General features: G+C 40.6%; 1 protein-coding gene across 1 annotated transcript in view; it reads left to right on the top strand.

Annotated features, from left to right (window-relative positions):
* The window catches only part of LOC147891170 (wall-associated receptor kinase-like 6), a 53245-nt gene that overhangs the window by 30684 nt on the left and 648 nt on the right, over positions 1 to 21913 (top strand). The window lies entirely within an intron of this gene.

The following is a 21913-nucleotide window of genomic DNA, read 5'->3' as shown; positions in this document are numbered from 1 at the left end:
TTTGAAAGCCATTTTATATGCCCACAATGCCAAGTCTAGTTTTGTATCCCAATCCTTTTGGTTATCCAATAAAGTCGTCTTCAAGATACGCTTCAACATCTTCTTACTACTCTCTGTCTCTCCATTTCCTTACAAATCATATGTCGTGGCCATCTTGTGAAATACCAAATGCACATTTGCTAATTGCTTCACCATTGCATTGAGAAAGCTCAGGTGGTGCACTAATAAGAAACCCTACATATCACGTGCGTTCAAAGGGTATTAAAAAATCCCCTCAACTAAACTTTTCCACCCAATAAAAACACCCCTCTTTACTTATGGACTAAGTGATTTTTTTCTAAAATTGAATTAAAAAACCCCTCTTGTTCTTGTAATCCTGTTAAAATTTTCCAAAAAGTTGAATTAAAATACTCCTCCTTTTGAATGCACGTGGTACACTAAAATTTTATAAGGTGAACCCCTCGACTGAGAAAGTGAATCCCCTCATCTAACACCAATTTGATTGGACAACTGAACCTCGTGAGTGATGATATTCTAGTATAGGACCTTTGTTGTATTGGCCAATGTATTATTCCTTAGCACCTGCTCTTCAACCCATTTGGTTGAATAATCTATGGCCATCACCACATACTTGTTGCCAGTGTACTGTCTCAGGGTGTTCACCTCCAAAAATTTAGTGTACCACATGCATTCAAAAGTAGGGGTATTTTAATCCCACTTTTGAGAAAAAATTAATAGGATTACAATAACAGAAGGGGTTTTTAAATTCAACTTTAGGGGAAAATCCGTTAGTTCATAAGTAAGGAGGGGTGTTTTTATTATCGAAAAATATTTAGTTGAAGGTTTTTCTAAATACCCCTTGAACACACGTGATATCTGTTGGGAATCAAGCTCTCAGTTATTGTTCCTGTTGTGTGAGTAGGTGAATAAGGTGAGTTACACTGACTCAACCATAGTTAGTTCTTATCTACTATGTATGGGTGTGACCTTAGTAGTGTCCAATTGTGTTGTGTGGGGTGAATAATTGTTGCTTCCTATATCTCTCTTCTTATTTTTCTTAATATGGTATCAGAGCCAGGTTCCTTGCTTTCTGGTTGCCCATTGCTTGTGGAAGCTTGTGGGAGTGCGTCTCCTACTCTAAAGCTTTGAAGTGATGAGAAGAGATCTCGTTTTTCGGACTGAAGTAGCAATTTTCAGCTTCTATTTGGCTTGGGAGTTGTCCAATTGATATCTTCTTGCTAAGGGGAGATCGCTATTACCCATAGGTTGCTCGTGGGAGTTATATTTTGACAAAACACAACTCGTTTTTACTATTTGGGTGTGATAGAACGGAGTTGATCTCTTTTTCTGGACAACTACTACTTGGTTTGAGTCAAGCAAGAGGTAAATATAGCAGTAAGAAGCAAAAACGTCTCTCCAAACCTCATCGCCCAGCTCTCTGGAGGTTGTTTGTGAAACGTCTCTCCAAACCTCATCGCCCAGCTCTCTAGAGGTTGTTTGTGGCTGAAAAAAACTCTCCTACATCTCCTATCAAGTGGAGAACCTTCAGCTTGTAGATCTCGTTTTTTTGCCCCTGGACAGCATTTGGAGACTTTAAAAGTGATATACGACTTGCTTTCTTTCCTTTTCCAGCACCCCAAATTTTGCTACATCCTCATACATCATTTTTGTGGAGTCTTAGTCTCTCTGTGAGCTACCAGGACTCCCGTGTTCCTCCAAACACAAAGTGCTGCTGCTGTTTTTTTGTTCAAAAGTGATCAAATTGTCATTTTTTGGACTGTTTATTTCTCAAACTGTGTGGATTTGGATGCTGGCCTGAATTGACGCGTTGGAGGCAAGTATACAAGCTCCGACTTTGCTTTTGGAAGCAAGTTCATGTGGATTTACTGTCAAAAGTTATCAGCTTGGGAAAATAAAAAAAGTCACAGTTTACAACTTCCTATCAAATTGTCAGATGCAGTTGTAGGCATGATATTAGAATGTTCATGGATATATGTGATGGTATTTGGACGCCCAATGGTTGGACGTTAATGTCAAGTAGCTTGACAGATGCTATGCCTTGCCAGTGATAGTAGCAAAGTGGCATTTTGAGTCTAGTTGATCCATTGAACTAGTAACTGGAAGTTTTCGAACTGCTGTCAAAAGTGTGCAGGTGCCTATTTTTAGCAGCAAATAATAGTGAGAACCTGCACTAAACTGAAAAGTTGTAGACTTGTGGATTGGCTACAATTTGTTCGTTGATAGTTTTTATATCTAAGGTAACATGCAGAAGTTATTGACTGTGCAAAACCGCAAAAAGTTATAGAAATCTGCTGTTGGAAACCATGGCTAATGCTAGTGGCAGTGACAACATTACATAGATTATTGGAGAGAAGTTGGATCAAAATAATTATGCCATTTGGAAGTTTCGAATGGAAAATTTCATGAATGGAAAATTTCATGATTGGAAAAGGTTATTGGGATCTCATTACTGGTGATGAGGCAAAGCTTGACATGCCTATCAAGAATCCTACTCATGATCAAATCAAGAGCCACAAGGCTTGGCTAGAGAAAGCACGGAAGGTGCTACATTGGCTTTCTCTTTGTATTTCAGATGCCATGGTCATACAGATTATGAGTTGCACATCCCCCAAGAATTCCTGGGATATCTTGATGAGGTATTATGGCACCACAACAAGTGCCAGAAAGATACAGTTGAAACATAAATTTAACAATATGCCAAGAAGGGGGAGAACGATATAGGAATATGTGACTGATATCAAAACTATAGCTGATCAATTGGCCTCTATTGATGCTCCTATAAATGATAATGACATGGTTGCAGTCACTCTAAATGGACTTGGTCCCGAATATAAGTCATTTGACACTTCTATTTTTGTGAGATAGAATATGCCAGATTTCAATGAGCTGGTTGCTCTTTTGATCCATGAGGAAGTGAAGCTTGGGCTGAATACCAATGGCAGTAGCTCAAGAAATAGTGATGAAGTGTTCTACTCTGATCAGAGAGGCCGTGGTGGATGACACAGAGGTTCATTTTGTGGTAGAGGTGATGGTAGGCATGTCCCTAAAACCCCTAGTCAGCCACCTTAGAGAGGAGGTGGAGCCTTTAGAGGTAGGGACTTTCCATCCGGACGGTAGCAAAAATTCTGTCATACTAATTAAAAGATCAGCACTTTTTGCTGGCCTTTCATAGTGATTTGCATTGCGATGGAGGGGACTTGGAGCTTCATGCTCTTCCAGCAGTAGTTGCAATCTCTTTGCATTCCCTCTTATGTTGTTCTGTAAGGAGTGATCATTGTAAGGGCTCTTCATGCACAAGAAAAAGGTTTCAAGACTCTGTATCTTGAGACCGCATTCTCTCTTGTCCCTTTTTCTTGAGTATATACCATTGTAAATCTTAAGCTCATTGCCATATTGTTTTTCTAGGGTAGCAGACATTTTTTCCTTGTCATCTTTATCAACAAATATGACTATGTTACATAGTCCCACTCTACCAATGGTGGTATGTAATATTCTGTCAAGGAGTTGAGGAATGTCATCCGATGATATTTCGTAGACAAAGAAAAGCTGAGGCCTCTCCCAAGCAGTGTCGTCGGATAAAAAATCATTCAATGAAACTCCCTTGCACTCAACACTCTTTCCAGACTCTGAAATGATTTCATGTATGAAAAAAAAGCCCTTGTTCAAAAATTTTTCTTTTATGAGAGTGTGTTTATTGATGACTTTTTGTGCATATGCATACACATTTTCCGGAATGTCACTTGTCATAGAAGGAGTAATTTCAGATCCATCATCTTCTACCTTCACCCATTTATGCGCCCAAGCCTTCTGTTTAGCTAACGGTAAAGCTGATGCCATCTACCTCACAATGCTATGATCAATTTTACATTGGCTAATTGGAATATTTTTTTCTGCCAACAAATATTCAATTGCACTCTTTACTGCATCACGCTTGACTTGTTGGATGATGCAATCTTCCATGCAATGATCTTTATCCTTTTTGCCAAAAAACCATTCTTTGGACATTAATTTCTCTGCAGCAAGACTTGCGTATTTGTCTGGTAAGTTTCTTAGAGGCCTCCACATCCGAGCTGTCATCTCTTTTTTCTCAATCTTCTTTGCCTTGTCTTTAATCAATGATGGAGCCTCATATGTGACATCTCCCTTCTCACATGCAAGACACACGTCTTTGATCTGATGAAAAACTTCATCACTATGGAAAAGTATGCTTGTGTAGTCTTGATACCTATCCCTTACTGTCTTAAAGCTTGTAATCACCTCTGCTCTTTCCTGCTTTCCCCTTGGTACAATGGCACTCAAGCATGTGTAGAAGTCAACAAGATTATCCACTTCCACTTTAGTTGCAGTTCTTTTGAGAGTGGTCATGGGAGAATGAAAAGTTCTCCATATGGTCCTAGCTTTGAGCAACATCTCTGAAGTGGAGGTGATTTTTCGTAGTGCATAAATGTCATGATTAAGTCTTTCTGACTCAATCAAATATTTTTTCTCGTTCTTGAAGATACAAATGCATGCAGAATAGTAGTGAAATTAAGGCAGACTCGCGAAGGTTTGATAAGTAATTTCTCCTTTATTGTATGCCTCTCTAGAGCGCTCATTACAAGCATAGGCATAGTGCTGACCATCTATTGCCTCAAATGTGCAATGAGCTAAGAAATTTCTCTTGGCATCCTTTATATGTCGTTCTGGATCATTCACTGAACTCTGTCCTTCTTGAAGTGAGGGAACTTATTTTCCAAGGAACTTAGTGAATTGCATCTCAAAATCTACAGGCTGAGAGAAATTGATGGATTAACTATAATCTCCTATGACTGGCCAAAATGCTCTTGGACGGAGTACCAAATTAGAAACAACTGGTTTTTTTCCATCAATCAAAGCCTGAAAAAGCTTTTTAGCATAGACAATATCTAAGGTCCTGCTGTTGGTGAAGACACTTGCTTTGACTACCGTTGAAGCATGTATAACTTGAGTCTTCTGGCCCCATATATATCCTGGATCCTCATCTATCACAGCCTCATTCAAGAAAAGATTTAGGTTCTATATTGATAACATTTCTACTTCTAAATCTAACTCCATTTCAAGACCCTCCGCATCCTCTTCGTGTTCTTCCTCTTCTCTTCTTTTCCCTTTCTTTGTATATGAACGACCTCTTTTTCGAGTTATAGGACTTGGAACTGTAGCTCGTGAAGTACTTGCCTTTTGCATTTGACATCTGGGTTTATTTTTTAGGGGCTCTATGTGAACGTCTTTAGATCGCCCTACTTCTTCTTCTATTGCCTCAACTTCAGGTATACTTAAGGGCTTCACTTGTTCTATTATTCCATCAACTTCATGGGTTACACCATCTAAGTGCGTAATACCATGAACAAGAGATGTGTGTGCATGTCCTGTCTTATCTGATGCATGTCGTGTCTCACTCAATTCAATTTCTATTTGAGATGCATGTGCATGTCCTGTATCATCTGATGCATGTCCTGTCTCCACCAATTCAATTCCTGTCTCAGATGTAGATCCCTTGTAAGCATTCACGTGTACAAGACCCTCATCCAACGCTACAATGTATTCTGTCTCATCCACTCCAGTTCCTCTCTCATTCGTATTACCATGAACCAGGTCTACATGGCGTGTCTCATCACTTCCTTTCTCATGTGTGGATTCTTGCACCTTAGGTCCCTCCAATGAAGTTGAACCTTGTTCAATGACACCCTGAAAGTATTCAAGGATAATCTTTGACTGCATTTTTCTTGCTTCCTCAATGGGAAATTCCTCCCACACATGTTGGAGGATCTCCAATGCAGGAACCAATTTAGGAAATTTAGGTGCTTTTGGCGGCGGCATCATAAAGTGCATTGCATCTTTCTTAGAAAGAAGAAACAATCTGTTGCTCATTCTTGACTTTGTGTAAATCATCATTGTACTACTATCTTTTTCAATTTTTATTCCTAGTAAGGTGCCCCCTTGAATCAAATTGCTCTTTGAGAAAGATACATTTGATGCCCACTCATCTTTCTCCAAGTCTCTCTTTGTCATCACTAGAATGAGATTTCCTTTACTTAATACCACCAAGAACCATGCTTTCTTTGTTGTGTCAACAATGGTCCAGTTTGTGAAGTCCTTTGGGGCATAAATTCTTCCATTGTATTTCAATGTCATACCATTGACAAATGCTATAGCCTCAAGATCCATCCTATATTAAAGCACAACACAAATTTTAGGTACTTTGACAAACTATAATTACTTTGATAAATCAAAAGTACAATGAGTCCCATTAATACACCTCAAGTTTTTATTCTTCCCAATCGTATAAGTGTCAATTTCATGCTTTGGGAATAGCCTAAAAGGCTTTACAAGGCTTAGACACATGCATAAATGTGAAAAAAAATAAGGATTTACAATGATCTCGTGGATAGTGTAAAATGAAATAAAGTACAATTGAATACAAATTTGAAATCTGTCAGATATAAGTGCAAAATGCTCTGTCAACTCCCGCAACTGATATAAGTGTAAAATGCTCTGTCAACTCCCACAACTGGTACAAATATAATCTACTATGTCTAGTCCCTTAACTGATTCAACTGTAATCTGTCATGTCCACTAATACAACTTTCAATCATCTTGAAAGTTTAAAAACCTTGATCATTGCTTAAATGGTAGGGTTGTTGTGAGTGTGAAACCGAATGTGAACGAATGGACTGACTTCGATTAGGAACTAGTCGGGAAATTTTGAGCATGGCTTTGATTGGTTTTTTTGGAGTTCTCTCCTCTAAGGACAAACTAATCTATGCTAATCTAGACTACACCAACCGTTGAAGTGAAGAAAAGCAAGAAATAATTTATTTTCCATTGTTCTTTTTAATATCCTTAGGTTGCGAATTAAAAGCAAAAAATAATCTATTTTCCATTATTCTTTTTAATACACTCAGGTTGCGAGTTTAAAAAAGATAAAATTTATATTTTCAAAAACTAATTTACTTTGTAACTCATAAGAATTGAACATTCACAATAATAAGAAGTTAAAATCTTAATAAATTTGAATTTAAATAATAAAAACTACAAATTTAATTTGACTCCAAATCCTAAATCCTAAACCCTAAACCCTAAGCGCGAAACCCAAACCCTCAAATCTTAAAACCTAACCCCAAATCTTGAACCCTAAACCCAAACCCCCAAACCCTGAACCCTAAACCCAAACCCTAAACCCTAAACCCAAATCCCCAAACCCTAAACCCTAAACTCCCAAACCCTAACCCCCAAACTTTAAAACCCTAAAACCTAACCCTAAAACCCTAAACCCTAAACCCAAACCTCAAAACCCTAAACCCTAAACCCTAAACCCAAACCCCTAAACCCTAAACCCTAACCCCTAAATCCCAAAACCTAAACCCTAAACCCTAAACCCTAACCCCCAAATACTAACGCCCTAAACACTAACCCCAAACCCAAACCCTAAAGCGTAAACCCCTAACCCCTAACCCCAAACCCTAAGCCCTGACTCCGAAACCCTAAACCCTCATCCCCAAACCTTAAACCCAAACCCCCAAACTCTTTTTTAATTCAAATTAATTTAACTTAAAACTAATAAGAATTTAAAATTCACAATCATAAGAAGTTTAAACTTTGACAAAGTAAATTCTTATTAGTTTGAAATCACAAAATTCGAAATATAAATAAATTCAATTTAACTTAAAGTTTATGAAAAAATAACGTAAAATTAAGAAAATAAGACTTAAAATTTTGAAATCACAAAATTTGAAATATAAATAAATTCAATTTAACTTAAAGTTTATGAAAAAATAACGTAAAATTAAGAAAATAAGACTTAAAATTAAAAATTTAATATTTACCTAGAAGAATATATTAATTCTCCCTAAAAAGAAATAAATTAAAGTAATAATAACGAATGTAAGTTAAACTACTTTTAAAATTTTTAAAAATGTAATAAAATTAAAATTATACTTTCTATATTCCAAAACAAAATGCATTTTTGTAAACTATATTTCAAAAAATTTAATTGAGAAATTAAACTAGTAAATTGAAAATGGAAGTGAAACTCATTTTAAATTTAAAAATAAAGGAAATTTTAAAATTCAAGTTTCCACAAGTTTTCCTTTTTGCACACGTTTGTCTTTTCACACTTTTCAAGTTTCCACACGTTTGTCTTTTCAAAGACAAGGTTGTCTTTTATCACAATTTTCAAGTTTCCACACGTTTATCTTTTCAAACACAAGGATTCATAGTTTAAAAAAAGGCGGGAAATTTGAAATTCAAGTTTCCACATGTTTCTCTTTTCAAATACCAAGGTTTATAGTTTTGTTTGTTTAAGTTTCGACTAAATCACACACCAATCTCCTCTAATATGCCTCATTGATCGTAGCTCCCAAATTCTTCCATCAAAACATCTCTCCTTTATCTCTCCTTGATCGTCGCCCACTCATTTCTCCTCCTCATTGGTAAGATTTTCTATCTCTGATCGTACTTTCTCTTGCGCCCTCCCTCTCTAAATTTTCATCTCTCGTCCATCTCTCGTCAATCTCTCTCATCTCCTCTCTTCTTCTTCTCTCTCTCTCACGCTAGTATGCTTCTCTCTTCTTCTTGTCTCTCTCTCTCTCTCACTCTAGTACGCTTCTCTCTCTCTCGTCTCTCCTCTCCCTCTCTTTTTCTCTTCTCTCTCTCTCTCTTTCCTCTCCTTTTTATTTCCTCTCCCCTCTAGTCTACGTTTCCTCTCATCTTTATTTACTCTCTCCCCTCCTCTTCATTTCCTCTCTCTCTCTCCCACTCTCTCCTCTCTTTTTCTCTCTCTCTCACTTGCGCGCTGCGCCTCTCTCTCTTCTCTCTCGCTCTCCTACTCTCTCCCACTCTATCTTTCTCTACTCTCTCTCCCACTCCCCCCTCTCTCTCTCTCTCTCTCTCTCTCTCTCTCTCGCTCCTGTGGCAGCACGCCCCTCTCTCTCCCTCCCACTCTCTCTCGCTCTCCTACTCTTTCTCTCCTCTCTCTCCCACTTCCTCTCTCTCCCACTCCCTCTCTCGCGGTGCCCATGCCCCTCTCTCTCCCTCCCACTCTCTCTCTCTCTCTCGCTCTCCTCTCTCTCCCACTCCTCCCACTCTCTCTCTCTCTCTCGTGCCCCTCTCTCCCTCCCTCTCTCTCCCTCCCCACTCTTTCCCTCCCCCCCTCGTGCTGCGCCTCCCCCCCTCTCTCTCTCCCCACACTCTCTCTCCCCCCTCTCTCTCTTACGCGCTGCCACGACAGCGCGCCCCTCTCTCCCTCCCCCCCTCGCGCTGCGCCTCCCCCCACACTCTCTCTCTCCCCCCACTCTCTCTCTCCCCCCGTCTCTCTCGCGGCAGTGGCCTCCCCCCCTCTCTCTCTCTCCCCACTCTCTCTCTTCCCCCCTCTCTCTCGCATGCTACCGTGGCAGCGGTAGCGTGCCCCTCTCTCCCTCCCCCCCTCTCTCTCCCCCCCTCGTGCTGTGCCTCCCCCCCCTCTCTCTCTCTCCCCCCCTCTCTCTCTCGTGCGCTACCGCGGCAGCACACCCCTCTCTCCCTCCCCCTCTCTCTCTCCCCCCCTCGCGTTGTGCCTCCCCCCCTCTCTCTCTCTCCCCCCTCTCTCTCGCGTGCTGCTGCGGCAGCGCGCCCCTCTCCCTCCCCACTCTCTCCCTCGCGCTGTGCCTCCCCCCCTCTCTCTCTCCCCCCACTCACTCTCTCCCTCCCCTCTCTCTCTCGCGCGCTGCCGTGGCAGCGTAGCAGTGCGCCCCTCTCTCCCTCCCCCTCTCTCTCTCCCCCCCCTCGCGCTGCGCCTCCCCCCTCTCTCTCTCTCTCCCCACTCTCTCTCTCCCCCTCCTGTCTCTCTCACGCACTGCCGTGGCAGCGTGCCCCTCTCCCTCCCTCTCTCTCTCCCTCCCCACACTCTCTCTCCCCCCCTCGTGCTGCGCCTCCCCCCCTCTCTGTCTCTCCCCACTCTGTCTCTCCCCCCTCTCTCTCTCGCGCACTACCGCGGCAGCGTGCCCCTCTCTCCCTCCCTCTCTCTCCCTCCCTCCCCTCGCGCTGCACCTCCCCCCTCTCTCTCTCCCCCCCTCTCTCTCTTGCACGCTGCTGCGGCAGCGCGCCCCTCTCTCCCTCCCCTCCCCCCCTCGCGCTACGCCTCCCCCCCTCTCTCTCTCGTACGCTGCCGTGGCAGCGTGCCCCTCTCTCCCTCCCCACTCTCTCTCTCCCCCCCTCACGCTGTGCCTCCCCCCCTCTCTCTCTCTCCCCACTCTCTCCCCCCCCTCTCTCTCTCGTGCACTGTCGTGGCAGTGCACCCCTCTCTCCCTCCCTCTCCCTCCCCCCCTCGCGCTGCGCCTCCCCCCCTCTCTCTCTCTCCCTACTCTCTCTCTCCCCCCTCTCTCCCTCCCCACTCTCTCTCTCCCCCCTCACGCTGTGCCTCCCCCCCCTCTCTCTCTCCCCACTCTCTCTCTCCCTTCCCTCTCTCTCTCGCGCACTGCCATGGCAATGTGCCCCACTCTCTCCCTCCCTCTCTCTCCCTCCCCACTCTCTCTCTCTCTCCTTCCCGTTGTGCCTCCCCCCCTCTCTCTCTCTTCCCCTCTCTCTCTCGTGGTCTCTCTCTCTCCCTCTCGGCACTCCTTTCTCTCTCTCTCTCTCTCTCCCTCTCGGCACTCCTTTCTCTCTCTCTCCCCCTCCCTCTCTCGCGCTCTCTCTCCTTTCCCTCTCTCCCTTTCTCTCTCTTGCCTCTCTCTCCCTCTCATCTCTCCCATCTCCCGCAGCCCTCTATTGCTCTCTCTCCCTTTATCTCTCTCACATCTCTCTCCTCTCGCGCGGTCTCTCTCTCTCTCTCTGTCTCGCGAATCTCTCCCTCCCTCTCTCTCTCTCTCTCTCTCCTCTTGCGGCCCCCCTCTCTCTCTCTCTCCTCTCGCGCGGCCCTCCCCTCTCTCTCTCTCTTTTACCTCTCACCCTCTCTCTCTCTAAATGTCTCTCCTCTCTCTTTTTCTCTCTCTCTAAAAGTCTCTCCTCTCTCTCCCTCTCTCTCTCTCTTTTGCTACCGAGGCAGCAAGACTCTCTCTTATAATCTCTCTCTAAAAGTCTTTCCTTCACTTTTCTCTCTCTCTAAGTTCTCTCTCTATAATAAAATTTCAAAGAATACAAATTTAAAAAAAAGTACCTGGAAAAAAGTTGAGATCTATGCTTGTGCTTGCTTTTGCTCTTCCTCCTCTTTTTGCTTCTCCTCTTGCTCTTCCTTGTTGAAATGAGAGAAACAATGAGAGAAGGAGAGTATATATAAGAAAAACTAGGGTTTTAAGTGCTTCTCTCTCATTGGTCCTTCTATATCATTATCTCATCTCCCGTTGGCCTCTCCATTAGATTATTTTCTCTCCCTCTCCCACCCACTCCCATCCTCCCACCCCATTCCCACTCCCACCCCCATCCTCCAACCCCACCTCCCCCATTCCCATTCTCCCACCCACTCCCATCCTCCCACCTCCACCTCTCACTCGGGTTTAGGAATTAGGGTTTATGGTTTCAAGGGTCGAATTAGGGTTTAGGGTTTGGGGGTTAGGATTTAGGGTTTGATTAAATTTTTAAACAAGATCTAGATTTTTAAATCATTAATAAAGTAGAATATTGAGAAGAGACTAATGTTCTTTATAATGGTTGTTACAGCTTGTTTGCAAAGGAAACTCACATGAAATCCATAGAAAGTGCATCAATGAGTAATGTTCTCTCAGGAATAGATGAGTTTGAAGATAATTCCGGACACTCTATCACCACTGACTATGGAGTTATGAAATCCATAGAAAGTGCATCAATGAGTGATGTTCTCTCAGGAATAGATGAGTTTGAAGATCATTCGGGACACTCTAATGCCATTGTGACAAGTGGTTCTACGATTGTATCAAAAGTAGGGATGAGATCAACAAAGGACTATTCGGTATTTGACTTTGATTGTGAAATAGTTAATGTTACAAATGGTTTGACGAATGTATCAAAAGCAAGGATGACATCAACAAAGGAATATTCAGTATTTGACTGTCAGAGTGATAAGATCAAGGATGCAACATCTCATGAAAACAACATGACAAATAAATCTTACAAGGAGAACTACACAAATCCAAATAAGAATGTACAGAAGGTCCCAAAACGGACATACAAATGCATGAAAAGACAACGAGTCCAGGCAGATCCAGAAAAGCAACCAAAGAGAATAAGAGTAATGAATGAACTCTGAATGAAGATGTTATGCTAAAAGCAATGGGATCTACATGCTATAAGTGTACATGTATGGGATCCATTAACTTACATGACATCAAGGTTGTAGAGAACATGTCTGGCAAAGGAAAGGAAGTAGAAGAAATGAATACCTACTCATGAGATTGTCTTGCTTTCTTGTAAATGATAAGAGAAGGTGAAGTTCAAGACAGCAGATAAGGCCTCTTATAAATGGAAAAAGTATTTGCAATAATGCAATGTCAAAGTGCAACGACTGTGATGATCTAAAGCGAGCACTTGAGAGTGCAACATCTCCAGAACAAAAAGAAGCTTACAAAAAAAAGAGAGAATTTCATCATGGACTTGTTCGACATTCTAGAATAAAATATGCATTTTAGAAGGAGCAAGCTATTTCTCACCCAAATGAGTACATGTGCATTATTGTAGATGGTATGGATCAAAATACAACAACATTACCTTGATTCGTTAACACTCCACCTAAGCTACAAGGCAAATACTTTTTAAAGACACATCTATGTGGAGTGTTAGTGCATGGATTTAAGTTTTTTGCAGACATATGGATTGATTCCTTGCATCTACATGATAGCAATCAAGTTGTAACATCCGTTATGAAGGCAATTCACAATGTACATGCAGAAAGAGGTCGCCTACCAGCAACTTTGAGAGTACGAGCAGACAATTGCAGACGAGAGAATAAGAATGTACTCTTCTTTGCATTTTTCTCAATGCTAATCGCTCATAGAATCTTCAATGAGATTGAAGTTGGGTTTTTGTTGGTTGGGCACACACGTGAGGATATCAATCAGGTATTTAGCACAGTTTCAAGAGAACTAAAACACAAGGACATGGAGACGATGGATGACTTGATAAGAAAATGTGGGAGGCAAGTTGGTGGCTGTAAGGAAGGAACAATATGCTCAATGGTTGAGAGGATGTATGATTTGAAGAGCTTTATTCTACCTTTCACACAAAAAGGTGGTGATGCCCTGATAGGTCATAGCGCTCCACACTATTTTCGCTTTTTCTTAAAGGATGAAAAACTAGTGATGCAATGGCAACACTATTCTCTTGATACAAAATGGGAACCTGAAGAACCTTACTCTCTCTTAACTTCAATCCCGAGCAAAGAAATGCATCCAACATGGGCTCCTATAAAAGAATTCAGCGAGAAATCCAAAGGTGAAATAGAAGGCTTAAAAGCTTTTATTACATACAAAGAGGAAATGCTCCAGAAATTTCCTGATTGGAAGCCCTCTTGGAAGGAACACACTACTGTTGTAATCAGCAAGACCTACCAATTGATAAAGGACCTTGCAAAAATGCGAGAAGATGATATTAAGGCAGAACAGCCTTTATTTTGGCCAAATGTTGGTAATGACTTGCGTCCAACATGTGGTCTCTTTGAAAATAAGTTTGAATCGTTGCTCCCACATCCATATTGTGGACCCAAGAAGAGAGAGTTTATGCCACAAATAGACATAGATGTCCATTGTTTTGTTACAGTTCGACCATCGGATGATGAACATGAGAACGTGAAGTTTTGGGTTGCGAAAGTAGTTGACGTGAGCATGGATGACTAGGGGAGAGCTACAACATTTACAGCGGTATGGTATGAGCCAAGGGGTAGGAAGGAGAACCAAGATAACAATACATTGTATAGTAGTTGTCTGAAAAAGGAATGGGTCCCAAACCATGATGCAATTTCAAGACTTTCCACAGAGACATGCATAGTATCCTGGAAATCAAGGTCAAAGAAAACAAAGAAGCACATGGGGTATGATGTAGAAGACAAAATAAAATTATCGCAACCAATTATTACGCACATTACAGAGTTCATAAAGATGCTCACCCAAGAGGAAGTAGAAGGAGATAGCGCAAATGGGGGAAAATCTTTTGGTGAGCTTTTTAATGTGAGCTTTTCTACCATTTCCTTTGTTTTTGCGAGCTTTTCTTAGAAATCCATACGTGTTTTTGTTATAAGAAAGATGGGGAGGTTAGAAAGAGGGGGAGAGGATATAGGATATGTTCATTTTCATAGCATGTGGGAGGGGTGGAAGAGTGTATACTATGCATAAGGGGGGGCGAATATGAGTGGCAGTAGGAGGCAAAAAATTATGGAAGATATGTCCATATTCAAAGTAGAAGGGAGGAACTATGGGAGATATGTTCATTTTAAAAGTGTATAATTTGAAAGTTTTGACCTCAGATTTGAATTCCTCGTTGAATTCTGGTCATTTTGAGTACCAACATGATCATATTCCAATAAAAATTGAAAAAAATGGTGTTTTTGTCATTTTGGCCTGTTTTGGGCTTATTTTGAGTCTGCGCTAGCGCAGACTCAAAGTAGGCCCAAAACAGGCCAAAACTGAATTCATGACAAAAACACCATTTTTTCAATTTTTATTGGAATATGGTCATGTTGGTACTCAAAATGACCGGAATTCAATGAGGATTCCAAATATGAGGTCAAACCTATCAAATTATACACTTTGAAAATGAACAAATTTCCCACATGCTCTCCCTTCCCCTTTGCATTTAGTAGATGAACATAACTTTCACATTCCTCATCCTCTCTCTCCTCCTTACACTCCTTTTTGCATACCTTATAAGTTCCCCCTCTACGTTCTCCACTATGATAATAAATATATGTTCCAACTCCCCTCCCCTCCCTTCTCCATGCCACCTTACCCATGTGCCCATCCCTCCCCCTTTCCTTTATCTCCCCTCCCCCCCCTCTCTCGTCTTAATTGCAACCACAACCCAAACTTTCAACCCACCCTACTCCATGAAACCCCCCCCCCCCCCCCTCTCTCTCTCTCTCTCTCTCTCAAGTGAATGAAAAGCTCACAATATTCATGAAAATTGAAAAAAAGCTCATGACAAAAAGCCCACCAAAAAATCACACCCGCGCAAATGAAGAATGCCCATGATAACACCATTCAAATATCGAGAAAGAGTAAAGGTGGTGGTGGTAGTCAGATGAGAGTGAATGAAGATGGCACCCAAGCAACAAGTGACAACAGAAAGGACATTCTGAACAAGCAAATGTTTGGATTGCTCATTTCTGTGATCATGATAGAAAAGGACATTCAAACAAGCAAATGTTTGGATCGCCCATTTGTACTAAACTCATTGTAAAGGAAAAATTAAATTATTGAAAAGGCCACAAGAGATCCTTTGTACAAAGACTCATCCAAAGCAATATTTGTTGTAAAACTTATGACATGATAATGTAAAATTGCAAGCATAGCTATTGCTACTTTTTGGAGTACAAAAGAGGCTTCCATCATGTCTCATGTCTATATAAGTTTTCTGCATTGAAAGTAAAAAGAGTCTTACAGGTCTCTTATGTATACATTTTTAACATGTGGTGAATCCTCAATAGCATGGTTTTTCATGGATTTAAACTAATAACTCGGATTTTTTATTTTAAGAATATGATTCTTATAAACAAGAAATACAAATTTAGGATTTAATAGTAGTTTTTGCATTATTTGTACAACATTGTAGAGAGATATTTTGAAATGTATTATGTGAAAATGATAGTGCCAGAAAGTAAACTTTTGATTCTCGAATGACAGTTTCATAAAGTAAACTTTTCATTTGGGAAGGATTCTAAGGAATAGTCCAAAAGTAGACATATGAGTCCAAAATTAATGAAATAAGTGTTATGTGCCTTCGATCACCAAGAACTTATTGTGTGTTGGACAAATGGCTGAGCAGAACTTGCAAGTCTAATTTAATAAGGATGGATGCTTCATTGAGGATAATGGCTACAAATTGATTGTGAAAGGGAAAAGGCAAGGAAGAATGTTTACTTTAGATGCAGGCATGCCAAATCTAAAGGCTGCCATGTCTACCCATAGTACGGGTGTTGTCTCTGATTTGGAAATTTGGCACAAACGCATTGGTCATATTAATATTCAGAAGCTGAAAAATATGCAGCATAAAGGCATTGTTGTTGGCCTACCAAAGTTTAAGTATAATGCTTTGGAGCATGTATGTCCTACATGCCAATTTGGGAAGCAATTTAGGTTGCCATTTACTAGGCATATGTGGGAGAGTAGTATTTGCAGTTGATTCACTCTGATGTCTGGGGTTCACCAGCTCAGACTACCTCGATGGGAGGTTCATCATATTATGTCACATTTATTGATCATTTCAGCTAGTATACATGGCTGTATTTTTTGAAACATAAGGATGAGTTCCTACCTGCCTTCAAGCATTTCAAGCAACATATTGAAAAAGAGTGTGGGTCATATATCACATGCTTGAGATCAGATAATGGAGGTGAATATCTGTCAAATGAATTTGATGACTTCTTGGCCTATCATGGGATTAGACAAGAGCTTACATGCCCATATACACCACAGTAAAATGGACTGGCTAAACATAAGAATGGGGTGGTTGGTTCCTCTAGTAGAGCCATGTTGAATGAAAAGGACATAAACACCATATTAGAGAATTTGGGAAAATCCTGATAATTTGGGAACTTTTGAGGGGTTGTAATTATGTAACATTCAATGTTTTTCATTGATTTTTCCCATAGATTTGGGAGTCCATCCAAATCTTGCAAATGTGCATGGTTTGCATCAACATAAATAAAATGTCAAATGTTGAGGTTTCGACCAATGCATGGTATTTTTTGAGGGGTTACAATTACAATGCATTGAGTGCACTCCATTGACTTTCTCCCTGGATTTGGCCGTGTATATGAAATTCACAATTTGGAGTGTGCCTGTTCTGCATTAGCCGAGAAAAAAACATCATATGTTTGAGTTTAATGAAGCATTTTTTGCCTCTTCTCAAAAATAGGTGGTGTTCAAAAACACCATTTTAGTTTAGTTGGAGAAAAAGTAAGAATGCAACACTAGTCCTTGATATTTTGTCGAGTGTGCAAAACTTGCAACCACAAAGCAATGGTCTGCAGAAAAAAAGATAAAGAAAAAAGATCAATGTCATACCTTCCAAATATTTGTCAGTATTCAAATAAATTATTGTTGTGCAAGGAAAAAAAGGTCATGCTTTTCAAGTACCTTCACTCCATTGTGGAGTCAGCATCAGAGTCAGAATCTGTTCTATGAGCCAAATTGGATAAAGCTCGCTTGCGTGCAATGGTTGGTATCTTCACCTTGATGGGGAGGTTGCTGCTCTTTGAGGAAACCTTCTTTGAGAGGTTACATTTTGGAACCCATGACCATACAATAGCATCAACAGATTCCCAACGTGGAGGATCACCTTTATTGCACATCCAAATCTTGTTCCAACAATCTGCATACACCTCCTCAATTTCTGCATTGTGTCTTTTGCATATAGGTGCCCAATATTGTATGAAAACCTTCTTGAAATTTTTAGATTTATTATCCTTCTCTACATCAGTTTGAGCAATGCCTAGCCAAATTGGGTAAATTTTTTCTGCTGGTCGGACCAAAAGAAAGTGTCCTTTTTGTACATCAACCATTGGATCAAATGATTGTTTTGGCTTTTTCCTTTGAGGTCCACAGTAATGATCATTCAACTCTTCAATTCCTTGAAACTCATCGTTTTCATTATCAAATACTTGCACACAATCAATATGTTGCGTCTTTGGCCAAAATCTCTCGTACATGCCCTCTACACTATTGTTTGGTTTATCAAGCTCATCAATCATGTTCTTCCAGTACTTCACTACTGGCTTGTAAAACTTTGTGAAAGATGCATCTGGACCTTGCAGGTGTGCCCATTTTTCCCAAAAGCGTACATACTCCTTGATACCAACTATCACATTTAAGTGATCCTTCACATACTTGAACATGGTTACATAAGGCGGCTGTCCACTTGGTAGCATTGGGACCATCCGGATGTCTCTTCCACAACTCAATGCCACCTTCACTTGGTTGCCAATCTAATGATCGTGGATGCACTTTATATTGCATGATAGGAACTTCATTTCGCATAAAGAACCGAAATTGGAGAGGCTTTGAGTGTCCCACTAAAGAATCTTTCCCATCGCATAGGCATCCATCAACATAGCTCTTGAAATCAGGGACTTCCGTTACCAAAAATGGCGTTGGAGAAGACTCCTCACATTGTCTAAAAGTATCCATGAGATGTGCAAATGTCAATGTTTGGCTAGTTCTTAACCTCTCTGAAAACCTGCGAAACATTGCATCAATATCCTCATGTGTATGCCCAACCATCAAGAATCCCAATTGAATTGACTTGAAAATCCCTCGAGCAACAAGTAATGATAGGTATGCAAACAAGTACCTATTCTTGTTTTCAGAACCACAATTATCCAACTGCAACAATAGGTGTTCGGGTAGTTTCTTATAAGGATTTTCTTGATGGGAACTTCCAAGTCCAAGGTCTTTTAATGTTCCACCCACTGCTCCAAGATGAAGTTGTTGCTTGCCATTAGAAACATAGTGAGAATCCAATGCTTCTCTTGAGGTTAGTGCATTTAGCAGAGCATTGTCAGACCTTGGCATCCCATCATGTACTAAATCTCCAAGTGCATGGTTATCAAATCTTTCAAGATTTCTCAAACACAAAGCCAATGAACCAATCGTGAAGTTAGGATCCGACGGCCACAAGGATAAAGAAAAGTGACCATAACGTCCTTAACCATGCCCATGTGTTATCATGCCAGTCAAAGCCACTGGGAGCTGAAAGGACTTGTCTATGTCCTTTGAACGATTGCGTAATCTAGGGATGGCTGTCTTCTTTTGGTCCATCTTATCATGGATAATGCACAAGTATGTCTGAGGATACATTTCAGAAAATCTGCGCCAAGTGTAGTACACATTTCTACAACTTTTTTGTTGTAACATGTGTTTTCTTCTATCTTCCATCAACTTATTACGTTCATTTTGGCATTTTGTCGCTGCAAGCTGAGCCTTGATTGCACTACATAAACCACACTTAGAGAATTCACTTGTTTTTGACAAAGTTACATGCTTGAATTCAGAGTTCCATATGCGGTTGAATGTGGAAGTTGACATCTCTTTACAACCCAAACTATGCTTTCATTGCATGTTAACTTCATAGAGAATATCAACCTGCTTGTATACATCCGGTATCACCAACTGTGTTTCCCTTGATCCATCCTGAAGTGTTCTACTTTTGTGTGGCATACGCTCAGAATTGTTATCCACAAAATCTTGGATTATGGCTCTACCCAGTTCTGTGTGGTCCCAACCTCTCCGCACGATTCCTTTATTACCATGTATGCACCTTCGTATACCAATTTCAAATTGCTCCCTGTATCGATAAAATGTTGTTTTTGGAATACCATGCATTTCATACCATGCTCTACAACAAACTTGAATACCATTCAATGAAAAGACATATTTGAACTGCCCATTGTCATCTTTTCGACAAGCAACCCCAAGAGTGTCATATACATAATTGGTCCGAGCCTCCAAACTTTGGCCCCAATACTCTATGCGTAATTTGGATATCATTTGACGATCGGCAAATTGACAACAATTTTGTTTACAACAATCAATCATAGATACTTTTATGACTGCATCCCTTGTGAGTCTAGATGATGCTAATGGCATGCCATGTTTTTTAGCTTTTCTCTTTATCATGCAGTAACGCCTCTTTTTTGTGGATTTTTCCATTGGGTCCTCATCTTCCATGTGCTTTTTCCCAGAACCACTTGAAGAATTCATGGTGTCATCGATTCTTAATGAAGTTCCATCTAAAAAGGTTATTTGTGCAATGGGCCATTTTATTAAGTGGATGGTATCGATGCCTGATACATCACTATGATACTTTTCAATTCCCACACCTAGATTACCTTCACCAAGCATCTCAAAATTTATAGGTTCAAATGGGTAGACATACAAAACAACACCCTCTGCAATGCTCTTGGTTTTCTGCTCATAAGACTTTCTTGTCCTTCCATGATTCTCGAATGGAAAACTCATCATATTCACATAGAGGTTCAACGTCAATGGTATCTAATGTTATATCATTCATTGGTACAATAGCTCCATTGACATTGTCCACACAACTCATTGATCGTGCTTTCCAACGAACAACACTACCCAAAGCCTCATAGACTAAGAATGCATCCATTGTAGGAAATGGAAGAAGTGCACTTTCATCCATACAAATATCGATCGCCACTGATACATTGTTTTCTCCCAAGGGCACACCTTGGCACATGTCATCATGTGATGTAGAGAATATTGTCCCAATGGCAACAATCTTTCCACTGACAAGCAAGTTGACTTTAACCCCCACTTTCAATGTGGCACCTGCATAGTACATAGCATTTGTTATAGTTCAATATTGATATCTGATGGTGTGACTTAGGATGAAAATGCTTTACAAGATTTCATTGCAAGACCAAATCTTCCTAAACCTTGGTACTTTGAATTTTAGGCAACAAAATTTGGCTACATGGCCAAATCTTCACAAACCATGGTGCTTTGAAATGGAGATAGCAAGATTTGTCCACACAAACAAATTTCCCGAGATGCTGGTGCTTTCAAGAAGCCATCAAGATTTATCCACACATCCAAATCTACTTAGACCTTGGTGCTTTGAAAGAAGCCCACAAGATTTGGCCACATGGTCAAATCTCCCAGACCCTGGTGCTTTGAAAGGAGCCAAAAAGATTTGGCCACATGGCCAAATCTCCTAAGACAGTAGTGCTTTGAAAGAAGCAATAAGATTTGGCCACGCGGCCAAATCTGCTCAGACCTTGGTGCTTTCAAAGAAGCTAGCAAGATTTGGATGCACGGCCAAATCCTTAGAGACCTTGGTGACTTCTTTCAAAGCACTGAGAAGATTTGTTTGTGGCATTCTTTCAAACTTGGGGAGATTTGGTCATGTGGCCAAATCTTGTAGGCTTCTTTCAAAGCACTAGGGTATGGAGAGTTTTGGCCGTGCAACCTCCTCTTGCATGCTTCTTTCAAATCACCACGTTCTAGGAGATTTGGCCACAAAATCTTTCAAAGCATTAGGGTTTGGGAAGATTTTGCCCTGCTGCCAAATGTTGCCAGCTTCTTTGAAATCACTAGGAAGATTTGGCCACATGGCCAAATCTTCTTTCAAATCACTAGGAAGATTTGGCAGATTTTAAAATCTTCAAACGTTAAATTTAAAAATTGAAAATCCAGATTTTAAAATTTAAAATTTAAAGTTCAAAATTCAAAATTCAAAATTTAAAATAAAAAATTCAAATTTCAAGTTTCAAGTTTCAAATTTTGAAATTCAAATCTAGAGATCCTACTTTCAAAAAAATCGTACATGCTTTTCATGATTCACGCTATTACAGTTTAAAATCATACTATTACTGTAAAAGCAAACTAGAAAATCTAAAACTATTAAAAAACCAAAACTTTAAAAGGCAAAGCTAAACAAACCTTTTAAACCAAGCATAAAAAGTAAACCTATGAGAAGGAATTGAATTCGTCTTCATGGGGGATCAAGTGCTAGGCTCACCTTGTTCTCTCCCTTCCTAGATCTCCAATGTGTACGTAGGGTGGTTTGAGAGCTTTAGGACAACGTCTTAGATGGGGTAGTTCTTGGAAAACACTCCTCCACCCTTGCTTAGCTAATTGCAAGCAAAAAAGTTCAAAACTATGTCAAAATGAGAGGTCCCGGGAGGCTCCCCATCCCAGTTTTGTCCTAACAATGTGTACTTAACTATGTAGGTTTTAAAATTCCATTACCAATTCAA

This window comes from Dipteris shenzhenensis, chromosome 18, assembly GCF_047967505.1.
Source record: "Dipteris shenzhenensis isolate YYH24624 ecotype China chromosome 18, Dip_SZ_1.0, whole genome shotgun sequence".
Lineage (NCBI taxonomy): Eukaryota > Viridiplantae > Streptophyta > Polypodiopsida > Gleicheniales > Dipteridaceae > Dipteris > Dipteris shenzhenensis.
The sequence above is the reverse complement of the archived record's forward strand: the minus strand, read 5'-3'. Positions and strand labels throughout refer to the sequence as shown.